At 36.0% G+C, this 18,805-nt stretch overlaps 1 long non-coding RNA gene, 1 other non-coding gene and 1 pseudogene across 2 annotated transcripts in view; 2 read left to right on the top strand and 1 right to left on the bottom strand.

Moving 5' to 3' along the window:
• The first annotated feature begins 5,018 nt into the window (after window positions 1–5,018).
• LOC141650174 (U1 spliceosomal RNA) lies at window positions 5,019–5,150 on the top strand (annotated as a pseudogene).
• Window positions 5,151–6,157: 1,007 nt separating this feature from the next.
• Window positions 6,158–6,374, top strand: LOC141650434 (small nucleolar RNA U3). The gene has a single exon (XR_012546469.1). It is a non-coding gene; the product is annotated as a small nucleolar RNA U3 (small nucleolar RNA).
• A 7,018-nt stretch (window positions 6,375–13,392) lies between these two features.
• LOC141645940 (uncharacterized) overlaps window positions 13,393–18,805 on the bottom strand; it is a 33,026-nt gene continuing 27,613 nt past the window's right edge. The window contains exons 2-3 of the long non-coding RNA XR_012545234.1: window positions 13,729–14,174; window positions 13,393–13,624 (exon numbers count right to left, since the gene is read on the bottom strand). This is a non-coding gene — a long non-coding RNA (uncharacterized LOC141645940). The remainder of the gene's footprint in view (window positions 13,625–13,728; window positions 14,175–18,805) is intronic.

Raw genomic sequence — 18,805 nt, 5'->3', positions numbered from 1 at the left:
TTCTTGTTTTCTGCCGCACATTTAATTGTTTCTTCAATTGACGATTAATTTCAACTTAAGCATGTTATTTCTGGTTTGAGCTAGCTCAAATTCATCGAAACAACAATTTAATGATCAAATGATACAGAGTTCTTCAATTTAGACCAACTCTGAATTGTTTATTTATTAATTTGTAATTTGCATTGGCGATGTTCTGTTTACTTCAAATGGAATATAGAGGAATTGACATTGTGAAGGCGATTTTTGGCTGGAAATGCGGAAATAAAATGCTGAGTACACAAGATTATGCATTAAAGCACATGAAGTTGAATGCAACATCATGAGTTCTTTGCATAATTAGTTAATCGATTGAAGTTTTATCCGCAGTCCTTTGTTTTCTATGTAATCAATACTCATCTAAGGTAGTACCTCAGCTCATATAGTTTTTGAGCATATAAACATTTTTTCTAAGTATATTAACATTTATAAATATAGTTTTTGAGAAATATTATATTTTTTTTAGTGTAATATTTTAGTAAATGTGCTTAAAAAATTTATACTAAAGCAAAACTCAAAAACTTTAAAATAAAACTCAGAAAATAAACCATAAGAGGTACTACCTCAGATGTAGTCTATGAACTGTCAATACTCCGTTAGAAAAGGATGAATAAAATGAAAGATTAATGTCCTATCGACTCCGTTAACAAAATCTCACTAAAACCCGATCGATGTCCTTAGTTATCTCATTCTGATAATTACAAAACATACACAATTTTTTTCTTAAAAGGGGAAGGGGATACTTATTTCTCTACAAAAGTGTTCTTTATCTTGAGCCACGTTTCAATACGACTCAAAAGGTAGATATAATAAAGCCAGTCTAGTCTCACTCGCTGTACAGCAAAAGTGAACGCCCTCAGTTGTTGGGATACTCTCTATACATAGTACTCCGTATTTCATTTCTAACATTGCATAATCAGCTACCCTTGCTGCCTCGACCTAACACGCCTACCCAACCTACGCTTCTTTTTTCGCTTTTCTTCTTCTTCCTTGTTGCATCTCGACTTCATGCTTCCAACTCAGGCCTTGGCTCAACTTCCATGCTCCGTCTACTTGCTATAAATCCATCTCAATCTCAAGAGCTAATATAAAAGTGTTGGGAACACGATACACAAAACACCGCTCTTGGCACCTTGATTATCACTTAATCTAGAAAGACCTAAAAAGCCATGTATTCGAAATTGTATATTGTTATATACGAGCTTTAATATAATATTAGTTATTTTTTTCTAAAATATTTTTTGTGTGACATTGTAAAATTCCTAACCAACGTATCTAAAATGACTCGATAACAAGCATGACTCGCATAAACTCTCAACTTAGCTAGTCCTTCTCGAACAACTTTTTTAGTCATATCCCTTCTACAGTTTGTACCATCGGTCTCAATTATCAAAAGATTGCGGTAATCTCTCTCTTCATTCATCCTTCTTTAGCTTTGATTTCACTTTTATATCCATTTTTTTTCTATTAAACCCCAATTAATGATGATAATCACTCACACTTAGGTTATTACTTAGTTCTAATTTCTAAATCATCTAGAAATTATCTATGTTTAATGCATTAGTTGAGCACCATATGAAATGCTTCGCGAAATAATAAAACAATGTCGTTTCAATATCGAAGCCTAAGATGGATTTCCTCTCTTTTTAGGTATATATAAGATCATAATGTTATCACTTGAATTTAGTATGATTTTTATAAGCAGTGCAAAGTAGTATAGAAAACGTGTATTTATATTAGGTCAAAATTAGTTACTAGGCACGACCTTACTTGAATAGGATCTTTCCTATAGGGTTGTACCTCTGTATCCTTGATCAGAGCGTGATTAAAGGCGACCGGCAATCGCCAGGTTTTATGTATTTATGAGATGGCATATTATTACTTTTTATTGCATAAAATTGAATTAATATGCATTTATTTTATATAAGAGTTAATAAATTATGATGCATGTTTATTTTTAAATAACCACTTGCATGTTCTATTTATGAGAATTAGTGTTTTTATAAATTAATGTGATTAATTTAGTTAGTTTATTGATTTTTATTTGATAGAAATCGGTAAATAATGATTATTTAGTAAATAAATATTAATTAATTTTTGGGCTATAATTTTTTTTTTTTGTTTTTAGCTAGTGGAAATGGTTCCAAAATGATCAAAATTTTATTTTGATTTTTTTTTAGTTTTTATGATTTAATTTGGAATTAAATCCAAAGTGTAATAGAGTAGTTAATTAGATTAACTAGGTGACCATATTAGGATTTATTGTTTTTATGTTTATGCATGCATGCCAAATCGTCACTACATGTTTTTCTTAATGAATCAGCTTACTATGCCCTTATTTAGTTCCAGGGCTAGAAGACGGGATTTAATAGTTAAATTCGTCAACCAAGAGTTCTATTAGTAGAATCGGTCCAAAAGTTGGCCCACCAAATTTGTGTAAGTATGGGATGAATCGGCTCACCGTGCCCATATTTATATAAAGATGGATATTGGAATCATTTATATAATTTAATGGGAGATCATTATATAAATGCTATTATTTAAAAATTGTTTTTAAATTTACGATAAATGTTAATTGTTCCTTCCACTTCCGTTTTGTAGTAATTGAAAATGGCTACAAGTAGTCAACCCGTCACCATATCAAAAGATTCATGGCTTCGCTTATTCATGGACAAATACACTTTAAAAGCAAATGGTAGTAACTTTAAAGATTGGGAAGAACAACTTCGTTTAACCGCCGTTGCCGATGACAAGTTACGTTATCTTGTTGAACCACCCATTGCAATACCAACCACTCGAACTAGCACCGCGGCAAGGGATGCTTATGAAGAATACCAAAGGGAATCCCTTGCCATCAAGAATGTCTTGATTTTTGCTAGGGGGTCGTCCTTGCAAAAGCAATGCATCAAGTTCGACAATGCTTATGAAGTATTCTCAAGGCTTTCCACCATGTTCTCTTAAGCCCCTAGAATCGTACAATACGATGCGGCGGTCCGTTTCTTTGAGGCTAACCTCAAGGAAGGACAATCCGTGAGTTTACACGTGCTTAAAATGATTGAGTACGTCAAAGAATGCAGTGCTACATGCGAGAAGTAAACATATCGATGTCAAATACTATTTCTTGAGAGATCCACGCAATAATGGAACAATTGATATGGTGCATTGCAAGAGTGAAGATCAATTTGCCGACATATTTATAGAAGCACTAAACAGAGATACGTTTGTGAAATTTCGAGAGTTAATGGATGTTCGTTCGTTGAAATTAATATAGTTTAAACTGATATCAAGACATCAGTTTAAGGGAGGCTATTAGAATAAATTATTTCCATTATAATTGGTGGATTATAATCATTTACTAAAAACTAGTGGCTTTGATAAAATCAAGCACTACCATTAGTTGTTTCTTAGACACCTATAAAAGGTGATTATAGTTTGTAAGTTTATATGCAAAAAGAAATAAGTTCCCTCTTATCTAATTTTTATTATTTGTATTTATTATCATTCAGTCGGTTTAACGATTAAACTGTCTAGTTCTCATCATCTTAAACTAACTTTTTACTCAACTAGTAGCAGAAAAGCGAAGTCCATGAACTTTATTAATACATCATCTAGCCTTGAAGACTTAGATATTTACAGACATGTAACAGGGCCAGGATTAAAATTTGATTGTAAAGTTAGCATCGAATTTTCCATAAATTCCACTTATAACTTTCAGACGTGGAAATAATTGGGACTTTGATCAAAATAAGACATATAATATTAGAACAACATTAGAGCCTTAATATCAAAATGAGATTATGGGGCTGATGTCCAAACGAATGAAGAGTGGGCGTAACAACTTGAAAAAATAGTTTATTTGTTGGATTTCGTACACTAGGTGAGACGACTTAATTCCCATAATCGGAGTATAAATTGCATAAGAATAAAAATTTATTGGATTACCAAATCGGTCATTGAGGAAAATAGTGAGAATAGAATACGTATGTCCCTCCCCAGGATACTAGCTGGTACTGGAGAAAAATCTGCAAAGTGAAGGTTCTCCTCAATACCCCCTTCCTGCAAAAGAGATGGGATAACATCCCCGGTAAAACCTATACTATTTCTAAGGGGTATGAGTTCTTACGCAATCGAACTGAACAAGTCCCTTGGACTTCTATGGTCTGGAATCAATTGACTATTCCCAAGCACAGCTTTATCGCATGGATTTATTACCATAAGGGTCTGAACACAAATGTAAAATTGAAAAACATTGGACTTGATATTGATACTACCTGTCTTATCTGCGGAGATGGGACGGAATCCCTGGAGCACCTCTTCTTCTCCTGCAAATACAGCCAAAGAATCATTATCAAAATTGAACAATGGATGGGGAGAAACTTACCTCGGAACGATGTGATTGAATGGCGGAATAACATCCAAGGATCTCAGGATACAAAGGATACTATCAATGGAATTATCAATGCTTTGGTTTATTCCATTTGGAATCAAAGAAATCGCAGCAAGCATGAGGCCAACATAATCAACCCGGATACAGTGGCTACTGGAATCATCAACGAAATGAAAATTTGGATTACTCGAGTTGTGGCAAGGAAGAAAAAACTGACGGATCAATGGATCTATGCGCTAAATGGAGCTTGAGGTGACGCCGGTGTCTCTTTCTCTCTGACTGTTTTGTTTTGTTGTTTTAGGGGTGAAAATGGTGATGATGTAGTGAGTGACAAGTAGGTGTGTGTATTTTGGTAGAACGGGAATTGGGCCTTAGAGCTCTTTTCCTGGTGTTGGATTGGCATGTGTGTATGGACCACTCAAGGTCGTAACAACATGTTGTATGGTTACGTTTTTTTTCTTTTGATTTTAATGAAAGCTTACATTTTATCAAAAAAAAAAAGAGAATAGAATACGTATATATAAGATAAGAGAAGGATAATTAGCGAATTACATAACAACCCATCTACTATAGATGAGTGGCTTTCAAAAACAAATTACTTACCTGGACGGGGTCAATGATTAAGGTTCATGGCCTAGGTTGGTGCGCCTGCCTAACGTTTCTTCAAGTGGGAGATCGTACGTCATAATTTTTTAACTGTGGGGGTCTGCGTTCGTGCGACCCCTGCCCATTGCTATTGCAAACTTATTGCCCATTGTGTTGTACACTTATACCCCTGTCTACCAGTTGCAAGAGCTTGAAGCATTTCGGAAATGAAGTAATCATTCGTGGCTCGACATGCACGCAAAATCAAGAAACATACATGTTCGAAGGTTTTAGACAAAAACAAGAGGTTTAGACAATATCGATAATTTGGTGTATGCTCACAGCAAAATCCCAAAAGTGAAATCGAGGTCTACTGTACCAACGACTCATTTATGTCTCACCATTCTTTTGCTCGACATTGCTCATTGCCTTCTTTAGTTGTGAAGTTTCAGAAGGGGGGAAATATTTCTCTATAAATTAAAGCCTTCTTCATCTTGAGCCTCGCTCGTTTCAATACTACCAAAGGTAGATAATAATTCCAACTCGGGTCTTGGCTCAACTTCCATTCTCGGGTTACTTGCTATGAATCCATCTCAAGAGCTAATATAATTGTGTTACGAACACAATACACAAAATATGTATTATGGCCCAGCCCCCATGCCCATAAAACACCGCCCTTAGGCACCTTGAATATCACTTAATCGACACTCTAAACACGTACTAATCCCGTCTCATCACCTTTGAACATACCTTAATTAGAATGACCTAAATCAAACCCATTCGTTTTTATTATGTACCGTCTAAACTTGACCTAACTAAAAAAAAGAACATTTCAAATAATTTAATCTTCCTGAAAAGTACTCGGCTTAAACATAAATCAATCAGAACTAACCCATACTTCAAGGGGAGTGATAGCCTCGAAGATAAAACACACAGTCGTAGTTGTTATATACGTGCATTATAACCACCGTATCTAAAATGACTCGATAATAAGCATGACTCGCATAAAACCTCAACTTTGCTAGTCCTTCTCAAACAAACTCATATAGTCCATAGCCCTTCTATATTTTGTACCATCGGTCGCATAACCACACCGGCGAAGTAGTATAAAAACACACATTTATATTAGATCAAAGTTGGTTACTATGCATGACCTTACTTGATCAGGATCTTTCCTATAGGGTTGTACCTCTGTATCCTTGAGATCTACAGAGGCAGGTGACTGGGTGTGGTTGATGAACCAATAGCCGTGCTATCAGAGCGTGATTAACGGCTGCCAACAATCAATCGATTGGTGTACTGTAGATGATCGTTCCTTAGAGACCGTAACTGGGCTTGGGATGATCGCACGGCTGTCTGACACATCTTTCTTTCTTTTTTAACCGGTTGTGTCTAACATACGAGTTTTCGAGCTTCACAGCAAAAACGTATTTTTAAATTGCTTAACTGCAATAGGAAGCTTCCAAAATTATTCAACTCGTAAAAACAACTTTAACTTTTTATTTAGTTAGGACAGTGAAAAGAAACCAGCTGATCGTGGGTTGAAGCTGAGGAGGGTGGAATTAGCCTGCCATTCTCACGTACAAACAATAAACTGGTGAATTAGCTTGATTTTGTAGTTGTGTAATACTAAGTCTCATTCATTCGTTTGTATTTATAGAGGAATTTATCAAGGATGCAAAATCAAGTCAATGTGCAACCGATTCAAAACCGAGTCAATCGACTCCTATTCTTCCTCCTAGCCCTTCTTCTAGTCAGACTTAGGGGGTGTTTGGTTGGAGGTCTATAAGAAAGGGAAAGAGAAACAAAGTTATTGATTTTCTTGGTTGGTGTTTGTTTGACAAACAAAGCCTTACCCCTAAATCCATCTAATTCCTTACCACCCACCTCCAAGGTATGCGATTTCATTACTCTTGTTACCCTTCAACCACCTTATTTACCTACCACCATACTTACGACTCTCACCACACCAGTCACCATCAAGACGACATCGCCACCACCACCACGGCCACCCCACATAAACCACCGCCACAACCACCATGACGCCACAACCACCATCACTGCCACCACCACCATCACTGCCACCACCACTACCACCACCGCTACCACCACACCACTGCCACCACCACCACAACCACCCCACCACAACCACCACCCGCACACCAAAACAAACCACAACCCACCACACTTCATTTTCTTGATGTAACCAAACAACTAGTTAAGTTTTAGGTAATCCCTTACCTTTTCCCCTCTTACCCTTTCTAATTTCATTTTCCTTTCCTTTTCTCTAACCAAACACCCCCCCTTAGTTGTTTTAGTCTTTCCTTGTACTCCTATATTATTGTAATTGTTAGCTATTATCTAGGATCTTGTTAGCTAGATTAACTCTACAATGCTTTCTATATATACCTTACTTTGTATACTGTTTAACTCATCAATAACAATCACATTACTGATGACCTCAATACGCTTTCTCTTCATTCACCATATGAGGGTCCAGACGATCTTTATATTGGAGATGGTTCTCCGCTTCATATCATCCATACCGGTTCATTCACTCTCTTAAACTCCTCCAAATCGCTTTTGTTTAATAATGTTCTTGTCGTACCAAAAATTTCTCGCAAATTATTTTTCGTCTCTCAATTTTGTTATGATAATCATGCCTATCCTATATTCTCACATTCCTCTTTTTCAATTAAGGATATCCAGACAGGCAAGTTTCTTCTTCAAGGCCCACTAATTGATGGAATGTATGCGTGGACTCTGGCTTCGCCTCACGCGCACCTAGCTCTCTCACTAGGACAATCGTCGTGGCATCATCGTCTTGGTCATCCGTCCAACAAACTTATGCAACTTTTTAATTTAAGATTTAATTTACGTCTTCCTATTTCCGATCAATGTATTTCTTGCCATCTTAATAAAAGCCACAAACTACTCTCAACTCATCCGCTCCTCTCGATCTTATTTATTCTGATGTTTGGTGTTCTCCTATCGTGTCATCTGAGTCATACAAGTACTATGTTATTTTTGTTGATCATTATATATGGCTTTACCCGCTAAAACAAAAATCCGACACCGAGTCTGTTTTTCTTAAATTTCGAGCTCTTGTTGAAATTTTTTTTGGGAAAACAATTCGTCGATTTTATTCGAATAATGGTGGTGAGTTTAAGAAACTTACTCCGAATTTACATATTAATGGCATTACTCACCTCACATTTCCCCCTCGTACACCAGAACACAACGGTTTCGCTAAAAGGCGTCACCGTCATATTGTTGAAACGGGTTTATCTTTACTCACTCATGCTCATCTTCCTTTATCGCTTCGGCCTCACACCTTCACTACTCCATCTTACTTAATAAATCGTCTTTCTACGCACACTCTCCAAAACCGATCTCCCTATTCCATCTTATTTAACCAAGAGCCAAATATAAATATATTACATAACTTTGGTTGTTTATGTTTTCCTTGGTTACGACTCTATACCCGTCACAAACTTGACCCGCGTTCTATACAATGCATCTTTATTGGTTACTCTTCCACTCAAAGCGCTTATTTATGCCTTGACCTCATTACATCTCGTGTCTATAATGAAGGAAATGTAGATTCATATACATACTAACATACTCATATATGTCTAATTAATTTGTCATAAAATTAAAACGGATTTTATGCATGCAAACAAAATATAAATAGAAGAGAAATCACATCCTTACATTGATGTTTCGGTTTTATTGGGCACAAAAGAAATCTCCTTTTCTTTTGTTCTTGAGCTTTCCTTATGGATGAACAAGATCTAAGTATAAGATCTCTCCCTAAGCTTTATACCCAAGGCTTTCTCTTAATCTAATTAATATTATTTTGAGCTAGTATAATATTAATTTAGGTAGAAAATTGAACCAAAAATAAATTGTAACACTTGAATATTTTCGGTTTTATGAGAGAAGATTAGGAGGATTTATTCTCTCTAGGATTGTTAATTTTGGAAGAACAAGTGAATGAATATGATACAATACATTTTGTATATAATTAGGTAAAAATATGAGAAAACCATCATGGTTTTCTCTTCTCAAAAACCGGGTGGTAGGAGGGGCTTTTGGGTGAGCCAATGCATGAAGTTGTTGCTCTTAACAATGTTCATAGGCTTGCATGGCTAGACCATTAGGTAATTATTATGTTTACTTAATAAATTAATCAACACAATATTAACCCAATACCCCATTATTTCGGTACAATCATAATATGGTGTCCATATTATTTTTGTCAATTTCTCAATATGTAACATGTCACATGTAACATAATTTGTTATGTATTTTTAACATATTAAAAATCAACGTATTAATAAAAATACGTCACATACAAAATCGATTTAGTAATTCCATAATTACTTGTGCCGAAATATTTTTACCAATTTATAAATCGCATTTACAAAAATTCATTCAATTCCGATTGTTTCCTTAAACAATAATTTCATCCGAGTAATGAAACAATTCGATTACTCAGACCGTATCTCATTTAATCACATTTCAATATGATACGTAAATTTTACTTCCAAAATCGTTCGTCAATTTTCAAGTAATTTAATTAACTCGTAACGTTATACGATTAATTAAATAATCAATTAAGAGTATTGCCCTTTAGGTATGACCTAGGGGGTCAACTGATCACCACCGTCACACGACAATAATGTCAAACTCTAGTCACCAATCATTACCGATATATGTTGACCATTGACAAGAACAATATTACTTCCCAATTGCATTCATTTTAATGAGACTTAAACATGTGATCATCATGATCAACAGTCGTGATCGCATTATTGTCGGAGGACATATATTCCAACAATCTCCCACTTGTCCTCGACAAGTGTGCGTCACCAATTCTCTTGTCCTATTACTATCTCCCACTCAATGCAAGGTGTCTTTCGGTCGTACTTGCAAGTGATCATATCGAGAGTGGTTTCCTCGATCTGGAGAATAACTGATTGACCGGACTTATCTATCATAGATACTTTCCGAGCGTGGCCACGCATTTCCAGTTCATTACTCCTCGAGTGGCCCTGAGATATTGTTATAACCCTGACTAGGGGTGGACAATTCCTATCGCACTCATTCCCTTCGACTAGCCACAGCCATCATAACCCAAAATATGCCCATTTGACCCCATTTACGAAGGTCGTAGTAACACAAATCAAAGTTAATCTGAAACTGTGCCATCTTAGGAGAATAGTCTTTAGTCAAAAGAATCGACTCATTTGAATACTATAGTAGCTCTCGCCACGACCAGGCTATATAAATTTGCCAGAACTCTATAAGCGGTCATAAGGCCCGACAAAATGTTCCTAACAGTCTGCCTATGTGATCGACTAGTCATCTCATATGACTCTATGACACTTGAACTTGCCATCAATCGCCTCACACTCTAGTCACTTCGAGACGTCACCTCATACAAGTGACTATGGGCAAATACTATGTTAATCCGTGTTCACTTTAACGGGGTTCAATTGTCTCTACAACCCGTTTGGATGTAACAAAGTATAAATTAAAGATAAAAGACAAATGTGATTATGAACATGAACAAAAACAACACTTTTATTTCATTTCAAATCTAACAAAAATTTGGTACACGTTTAAGTCCCATGGACGTAACATGTCCATCATGCTTAGCCTGCGATAAAGGCTTGGTGAGCGGATCGGCTATGTTGTCATCCGTCCCAACCTTACAAATCGCAATTTCCTTTCTTTCAATGAAATCTCTTATTACATGATACTTTCTAAGTACATGTCTAGATCTATTACTAGACTTTGGCTCCTTAGCTTGGAAGATCGTCCCACTATTATCACAATAGAGAGTGATGGGATCATCGGCGGTAGGTACTACTTTTAGACCTTCCGTGAATTGCTTGATCCACATAGCTTCCTTGGCAGCTTCTGATGCTGCTATGTACTCAGCCTCCGTAGTAGAATCCGCGGTTACAGCTTCCTTGAAGCTTCTCCAGCTTACGGCACCACCATTGAGCATGAAAACAAAACCAGCTTGTGATTTCATGTCATCTCTATCTGTTTGAAAACTTGAGTCCGTGTATCCATTAACACGCAACTCAGTGTCTCCTCCAAACACAGGGATAGAGTCCTTAGTTCTTCTCAAGTACTTAAGGATGTTCTTGACAAAGAAATCCAGTGACTCTCACTGGATTTCCTTGATATCTACTCGTCATGCTCAAGGCATACGAGACATCAGGACGCGTGCATATCATGACATACATGATTGATCCAACAGCGGAAGCGTAAGAGATCAACTTCATGCGTTCAACATCATGGGGTTCGGAGGGACATTGAGTCTTGCTCAATATCGTCCCGGTTACCATAGGTACCAAACCCCTTTTGGATTTGTCCATGCTGAATCGTCGAAGAATCTTATCAACATAAGACTCTTGACTTAGTGCCAATATCCTCTTGGATCTATCTCTATAGATCCGGATACCTAATATGCGTTGTGCCTCTCCTAAATCCTTCATTTGGAAGTGGTTACCTAACCACTTCTTAACAGAAGACAACATTGGAATATCATTTCCAATGAGTAGTATGTCATCGACATACAAGATTAGGAACACAACATTGCTCCCACTGAATTTCATGTATAAACATGGTTCCTCAATATTTCGAGTGAAACCATTTTCCTTTATAACATGATTGAATCGATGATTCCAACTTCTAGATGCTTGCTTAAGACCATATATGGATCTCTTAAGCTTGCACACTTTGTTAGGATTTTTAGAATCAACAAAACCTTCGGGTTGTATCATGTACACCTCCTCTTCTAAATGCCCATTTAGAAAAGCGGTTTTGACATCCATTTGCCATATTTCATAATCATGAAATGCGGCGATCGCTAACAAAATCCGTATGGATCTTAGCATGGCTACGGGGGCGAAGGTCTCATCATAATGGAGACCTTGGACTTGGGTAAATCCTTTTGCCACTAACCTAGCTTTGTAGACATCGTCATGTCCTTCTATGCCATTTTTGACCTTGAATATCCATTTGCATTGGAGGGTCTTGCCCCTTTAGGCAAATCTACCAAGTCCCAAACTTGGTTTTCAAGCATAGAATCCATTTCGGACTTCATGGCTTCAAGCCATAAGGTGGAATTAGGACTAGAGATTGCGGCCTTGTAGGTGGCGGGCTCGTCACTTTCCATAAGCAACACATCGAGTGTTCCATCTTCCTCGATAAGTCCCACATATCGATCGGGATGGCGAATTACTCGGCCCGTCCTTCTTAGTGGAGGAGGTACAACCGTGTTAGACGACGAAGGAACATCTTCTTGCGTCTCTACCTCGGTTTGTGGCTCTTGAACTTCATCAAGTTCAAAATTTCTCCCACTATGTCTCTTAGAAATAAATTCCTTTTCTAAGAAGACAAACCTCAAGACACAAACACTTTATGATCTTGAGGTTTGTAGAAGTAATATCCTCGAGAGGTCGAGGGGTAACCTACAAAGGTGCATTTTTCGGATCTTGGGGCAAGCTTGTTGTCGTTCTTAGTTTTGACGTAAGCATCACATCCCCAAATCTTCATATAGGATATATTTGGGATCTTACCCGTCCACATCTCACATGGAGTCTTTTCGGTGGACTTTGTGGGACTATTATTCAAAGATCGAATTGCGGTTTGTATCGCAAATCCCCAAAACGAGTTCGGTAACTCGGTTTGACTCATCATGGATCGGACCATATCAAGTAAGGTTCGATTTCTCCTTTCGGCAACACCATTAAGTTGAGGTGTTCCGGGTGGAGAAAGTTGTGATATAATACCACGACTTTTCAAGTGTGAATCAAATTCAAGGCTAAGGTATTCTCCACCACGATCGGATCGTAGTGCCTTAATCCTTTTATTCAATTGGTTCTCTACTTCGTTTTGAAATTCCTTGAATTTCTCAAACGCTTCACTCTTATGTTTAATTAAATAGATATACCCATATCTACTTAAATCATCGGTGAAGGTTATGAAGTAGTCATAATTACCACGAGCGGTGATAGTCAATGGTCCACATACATCGGTGTGTATGAGTCCCAATAGCTCACTAGCTCGTGTCCCTTTACCACTAAAAGTATTACGAGTCATTTTGCCAATTAGGCAATATTCGCATGTACCATATGATTGATAATCAAATGGTGTAATCACATTAGTTGAAATTAATCTTTTGATGCGATTCTCGTTTATGTGACCTAATCGACAATGCCAAATGAACACTTCACTTGGGTCACTTGTTTTGAGTTTCTTTGATTGAATGTTATAAATATCTTTTGTCGGATTTGAGGTTTCTAAAATGTAAATGCCATTGATGGAAGTAGCTTGGCCAATAACCAAATCATTCCTAGAAATAGTACAACAATTGTTCTTAATGGCAAAACAAAAACCGTCCATGTCTAGCATGGCGATTGAAATAATGTTTTTAGAGAGTGTAGGTACATAAAAACAATTATGCAAATACAACTCAAATCCACTTGGCAAAGCTAAAACATAAGTTCCCTTGGATTCGGCCGCTACCCGAGCTCCATTTCCAAGGCGTAGATCCACATCTCCCTTGCTAAGCCTCTCCACATCTCTTAAACCCTGTAAATGATTACAAAGGTGAGAACCACAACCGGTATCTAGTACCCATGTCGTAGTGGAAGTATAATTTATATCAATAACATAAATTTCTTTAGGAATTGTACCTTTTGGAGTAATGAGTCCTTCCCTTATATTTCGCAAATACATAGGGCAATTCCTAAGCCAATGTCCCATGCCATAGCAATAATGGCACTCATCATTAACTTGCTTGAAGTTTTTGATTTTCTTTCCTTTCTTCTTGAACCTCTTGCCCTTTGTAGCAAGAACTTGATTGCTAGAGCTCCCACTAGCTTTGGTATCTTTATCTTCCAGAGACAAAGACCCTATAGATTGCATGAGGTAGTCTTCCCGAGACGGACTCACACGAGGTCTAGTAGTAGTGGGTGGTTTAGAAGAGGTGATGAAATTAAGGTTTCCATCCGAACCTATCCCAAAATGAAGTTCTCTAGTTGTATCGAAATCGTTGTTGGAGCAAATGTCGTCAAGAACATTGTGATAAGAATCAATAGTAATTGGTGCGGTAGCATTTGATGGATTCATTGTTTTAGAACTACAAATATGGAGGAAAAAGAAATATTAACATTTGTCTTTTAAAATCATACTTGTAAAAAATTAACAAGATATGAACATTTATATAGTGACCTCTACCCAACTATAATAAATGATTCCAAGACCCAAATTCATATCGACTTAGGCACGGTGGGGCCGATACATCCTTTATCAATATAACTCGGTGGATTAACGTTTAATCGATTCTACTTTTAGAACTCTTGGTCGATAATATTACATTAACAATTATCTATAGCCCAAAACACATCGACAAGGGCACGGTGGGGCCGATACATCCCTTATCAAATACTTTTGTTGAGTTCAATCCAAATTTCGAATAAATGTGTCCATGATCCAAACCCACATTAACTTGGGCACGGTGGGGCCGATACATCCCTCATCAGCATGAATTCGGTGGATTAACATTCATCACCCACTTCCCCTACGTAACAAGGTTTGTACCCCGGTGTGGCCGAGTGCACTCCCTCACGAAATAGGTTTTCATGGTTTCTACTATTTGGTAAGGCTATGTCTCAATTGATAGTTTTAGCGAGAGGTCATGTCAATTTATTATCTATCACGTTTTAAGTGAACTAAAGCGGTGAACTACGATAATTCTAATTGACACGGTCGATAAACTCGATAAAAAGACAATGCATGTTTAGATATGGCGATTTAGCGATGCATGTGACATAAAATAAAATGCAAGCATAAAGATAAATAAATCCTAGTATGGCCTTCCTAAAATAGAAAAAATATATAACTATTACATATTCGGAAACCAACTCCATTGGTCCCTTGAACTTCGGTTGTGGCACACATCTCGAGGTAACACCGTCTTTATATATCGCCATTCTTGAAGAAATCCGTCTTTTGGAACTCCGGAAGGAATAAAATTACATAACAAATTACATAATTTCCTATTATACATTTGTAACTAAAATAAATCTATTAAATTAGAAAACGGTGATACGAGATCACAATAAAAATTACAACCGAATCGATATTCCCATACATTTCGGGAAATACCAATTAAATCTAAGGCCATACTAAGTAAAATTACATAATTCAAAAATTACATAAATTAAAATTATGACAATCATAAAGAAAATGCAGCATTATAATATGTATGAACATGCTCAATTTTATGCTAAATCGCCTTTAAATTGCCAATATCGTATATTACTCGGTTTTTACGGATTTGCGTGATTTCAACATTTTACAATCACAAAAATACATAAACTCATATTTATGCATAAGTTAATTACCCTAACCTCTTAGAACTCAAAATTTAGTCTTCACTAATAATTTGACCATAATTAACCCATATTTTATAAAATTGTTCATAAATGGACTAAAATTACAAAAATAAGCTATTAAACTTCAAATAAATCACAAAACTTCAAATAAAATTCAAAATTTGAAATTTAAATTCATGAACATTCTGGAAAAATTCCATGACACTCATAATGTTCAAAATCTTAGGTTAAAAATTTCGAAAATTTTCCGGAAAAACAATGTTGCGGTTTATCGATTTTTAATAAAATAATCATAAAAACATGGGAAAAATTATTTTTATTAACTTTTCAATTTTAGATCTGAAAAATATAATAAAATGCAACATTACACTTTTTTCCTAAGTCATAGATTATGTTTTATTAATTTTCCACTAATAATGTCACTATTTATGCTATTTTTCTTCAAAAATTCATAAATCATGCAAAAAGACTTCTTTATAGCCAATTATTTTACACACATCTTGTAAGATTGCATGTGACAACATATTAATTTTCTATGACCAGATTCGAAATTTAACTCATATTAACCTATTTTTCACTTAAATCCGAATTTAATAATGAAAAATTCATTTTTCGAGCATAACAAGTCCAAAAATTATGAAAATTTACAGGTTATCTCAAAATAATATATGTGACAACATATCCAAAAACCAAGTGAAAATTCGAAGTATAGCTATTTTTAGACCAAAAATGACATTTTTACTCATAAAATCACATTTAAATGTCATTATTGTAAATTATGAACAATAAAAATCCGAAAAATTAACCAAAATATCCTAAAACATTTTAGGACCAGAAATATTAACATGCATGTAATAATTTCGTGATATATCATAATAACACAAATTTTACAAGTTTTATTTGTTATTCTTATAACTCGGAAAAACTTTTAACCAATTTACATGCAAACAACCGTGGCTCTTGATACCGATTGAAGGAAATGTAGATTCATATACATACTAACATACTCATATATGTCTAATTAATTTGTCATAAAATTAAAACGGATTTTATGCATGCAAACAAAATATAAATAGAAGAGAAATCACATCCTTACATTGATGTTTCGGTTTTATTGGGCACAAAAGAAATCTCCTTTTCTTTTGTTCTTGAGCTTTCCTTATGGATGAACAAGATCTAAGTATAAGATCTCTCCCTAAGCTTTATACCCAAGGCTTTCTCTTAATCTAATTAATATTATTTTGAGCTAGTATAATATTAATTTAGGTAGAAAATTGAACCAAAAATAAATTGTAACACTTGAATATTTTCGGTTTTATGAGAGAAGATTAGGAGGATTTATTCTCTCTAGGATTGTTAATTTTGGAAGAACAAGTGAATGAATATGATACAATACATTTTGTATATAATTAGGTAAAAATATGAGAAAACCATCATGGTTTTCTCTTCTCAAAAACCGGGTGGTAGGGGGGGCTTTTGGGTGAGCCAATGCATGAAGTTGTTGCTCTTAACAATGTTCATAGGCTTGCATGGCTAGACCATTAGGTAATTATTATGTTTACTTAATAAATTAATCAACACAATATTAACCCAATACCCCATTATTTCGGTACAATCATAATATGGTGTCCATATTATTTTTGTCAATTTCTCAATATGTAACATGTCACATGTAACATAATTTGTTATGTATTTTTAACATATTAAAAATCAACGTATTAATAAAAATACGTCACATACAAAATCGATTTAGTAATTCCATAATTACTTGTGCCGAAATATTTTTACCAATTTATAAATCGCATTTACAAAAATTCATTCAATTCCGATTGTTTCCTTAAACAATAATTTCATCCGAGTAATGAAACAATTCGATTACTCAGACCGTATCTCATTTAATCACAGTTCAATATGATACGTAAATTTTACTTCCAAAATCGTCCGTCAATTTTCAAGTAATTTAATTAACTCGTAACGTTATACGATTAATTAAATAATCAATTAAGAGTATTGCCCTTTAGGTATGACCTAGGGGGTCAACTGATCACCACCGTCACACGACAGTAATGTCAAACTCTAGTCAGCCAATCATTACCGATATATGTTGACCAGTTGACAGTAACAATATTACTTCCCAATTGCATTCATTTTAATGAGACTTAAACATGTGATCATCATGATCAACAGTCGTGATCGCATTATTGTCGGAGGACATATATTCCAACATATAAATCCCGTCATGTCCGCTTTATTGAAGATCATTTCCGTATCCCCGTCTCCTCAAACTTTCCTCTCCTCCTGCCATTTTCGATAACACCGACGGACTCTATCTGTTCCTGTTCTGATGTACCTCCCTCCCCTGCATCCACATCTTCTCCCTCGGTCAACACCTCCTCTAACTCGTCCTCTCCCTCTGAACCCGACTCCTCTGTATCCGACTCTTCTGTCATCCCTTACACTCATTCCAACATTCCTTCCACTACCTCTATCTCCTCCTCGACACCCAATACCACGGCTTCCACCACTGTCACACCTACTCTCCTGCACCAGGCTACTCGACTCGGCCATAATATAAGAAAATAGAATCCCAAATATGCCAAACTCACATCCCTAGCTTCTTATTATATCACTCCTAACACGGTTAAACAAGCATTTATCGACCCTCTTTGGAGGGCTGTTATGCAAGAGGAATTTAATGCTCTTCTTCACAACTCGACTTGGTCACTCGTTCCTCCTGATCAAGCACAAAACGTTATTGGTTTTAAGTGGGTCTTTCGCATCAAATATAACCCTGATGGTAGTCTTAAACAACATAAAGCCCGTCTTGTTGCTAAAGGCTTTCATCAACGACCCGGTCTTGATTACTCCGACACATTCAGTCCCATCATCAAACCCACAACTATCCGTCTTATCCTATCTCTCGCTGTAACTCATGGTTGGTGCCTCCGTCAAATTGATGTAAATAATGCTTTTCTTCAAGGAACGTTAACCGAGTCTGTGTATATGTTTCAGCCACCCGGGTTTCCGATACACCTAATCATGTTTTCAAATTAAGTAAAGTTATTTACGGTTTGAAACAAGCTCCTCAAGCTTCGTATACTGAGCTTAAGAATTATTTCTTAACCTATGGTTTTCGCAATTCAATTTCTGATTCGTCTTTATTTATTTTTGAATGGACTAATACTCGATTGTTTGCTCTTGTATATGTCGATGATATAATCATTACAAGTCCAAATCAAGACGATGTTACTGCCTTTATTCATGTTATATCTCAACGTTTCTCGCTTAAAGATTTGGGTCCCTTATCTAACTTTCTCGGGATGGAAGTCACCCCTACCTCCGCTGGTCTACATCTTAATCATACCAAATATAT

Source organism: Silene latifolia, chromosome 3, assembly GCF_048544455.1.
Source record: "Silene latifolia isolate original U9 population chromosome 3, ASM4854445v1, whole genome shotgun sequence".
NCBI lineage: Eukaryota > Viridiplantae > Streptophyta > Magnoliopsida > Caryophyllales > Caryophyllaceae > Silene > Silene latifolia.
Note: the sequence above shows the minus strand (reverse complement) of the source record. Positions and strands in the feature narration are given on the sequence as shown.